Raw genomic sequence first — 1,503 nt, 5'->3', positions numbered from 1 at the left:
CCCCCCCCCCCCTCTCCCCTCAAAAGCTACAGACCTATAGTTTACTTTCTAATATCACACAGATAAAATCTTAACAGTTGTCTGTCTTTTTATTCGTCATCTTATGTTACCTGTGGGACCTGTTCATCAACTCTCAAACTTAAACCAACACAGCAGCATACATATTTTGGTATGGCCCGGGCAGGAAACGTTTCGCCTTGTTTAAAAAAAAAAAAAACAGTCACAAGACAAAATATTTTGTACATGTTAAAAATCTTGTTTCCGCCATATGCTCAAAGATGTCCAAACTCAATGCTTTCATTCATCAGTTATTTTGACATGTGTTGTATGTTCCTATACCAGCAGCTGTAAAGACTAAGGTTGGCAAAAGTATCGATAGCCTACTTCCATACTTTTTTGATACCACTTGTTTAAAACAATACAATCTTGTTAATCATACATTTGATAGTATCGGAGCTACCGAAGCTATAAAACAGTCCGATTTTCCTCCCAAGGCTGCACAGATGAAACATCAGGAAATAAAGCAAACTGGTCCTTAACCTGTGGCTGTTACGGCCTCCTCCCCAGCAACGCACCCACCAGCTGGGCTTTTATTCCATACCAGCACCATGCACAGGTTTTTATTATCCTATTTTGTGTGCATTGAGCATCTTTTTTGCCATTTGAATTTGAAGTTTAAAAGCCTCGTCTATCTTTTTTTTTTTCTTTGGGTTTCAAATCAATAAGGTTATGAATAATGTAAACGCTAGCACTAGCTGGGTCAACGTTAGCTGTGCTAAGTCTGGAAATAATGGCACAGAAGTCAAACAAGTTACCGTCTGGTGGATTTGAAGAGAGCAATATAACGACTTCAGTTCCCCCCCGCCTCCCCGGAAAGGAAAGGGCTGTAAAAATATTCTAAATATAGCGTACCTTTTTTTTTTAGGTGGCTTAAATACGCTTTGCTGGTATCCCCGGTGCTCTATTCAAAGCCACCAGACTCCTGTGATAAAATCAGTAGTTTTACCGCTGCCTCGGCCAGTTAGTTGTTTTGTGTTATTGTGACTTTCAGATCTAATCCCAACGTGGAATCCCCAGCAGCGCATTGCTTAGCCTCCTATCTGCTTCTCCAAGCTGAGGCCATGCAAGATGTGAATGTTTGGATTTAAATAAGGAACACTACTGGGAAGCTAAGGAATAATATAAAAAGCTCAATAAGAAAACAATTAAAGTTCTGGTACTGTGACAACCCTAGTAATACATTTTGTTTTTGTGGGGAGACAGACGCCCAATCAGAGGCTTCACTGAGTCACACTGCCGCGGTCAGCATTCAGACGTCCATGCTTCCTCTATTAAGCAAGGAAACATTATAAATCACGAGACCTCGGATTACAGTCAACAGTTTTTTGATGTGGAATGTTTTTGGTGGTTCCCAGCAGCCCCAGCTTGTCAGCAGCTGGAGTGTGTGTGTCTTTGTGCCAGAGATGAGCTGTGCAGGTTATTCTCTCTCTCTCTCTCTCTCTC

General features: G+C 41.3%; 1 protein-coding gene and 2 long non-coding RNA genes across 4 annotated transcripts in view; 2 read left to right on the top strand and 1 right to left on the bottom strand.

Annotated features, from left to right (window-relative positions):
- The window catches only part of LOC116687006 (uncharacterized), a 22,221-nt gene that overhangs the window by 9,750 nt on the left and 10,968 nt on the right, over positions 1–1,503 (top strand). The gene's annotated exons all lie outside the window — the stretch shown is intronic.
- Positions 1–1,503, top strand: part of pld3 (phospholipase D family member 3) — a 12,602-nt gene that overhangs the window by 1,183 nt on the left and 9,916 nt on the right. The window lies entirely within an intron of this gene.
- LOC116687005 (uncharacterized) overlaps positions 1–1,503 on the bottom strand; it is a 15,134-nt gene that overhangs the window by 6,170 nt on the left and 7,461 nt on the right. The window lies entirely within an intron of this gene.

This window comes from Etheostoma spectabile, chromosome 3 (assembly GCF_008692095.1).
Source record: "Etheostoma spectabile isolate EspeVRDwgs_2016 chromosome 3, UIUC_Espe_1.0, whole genome shotgun sequence".
Classification (NCBI taxonomy): Eukaryota; Metazoa; Chordata; class Actinopteri; order Perciformes; family Percidae; genus Etheostoma; species Etheostoma spectabile.
This window is presented reverse-complemented; position numbering and strand designations above follow the sequence as displayed.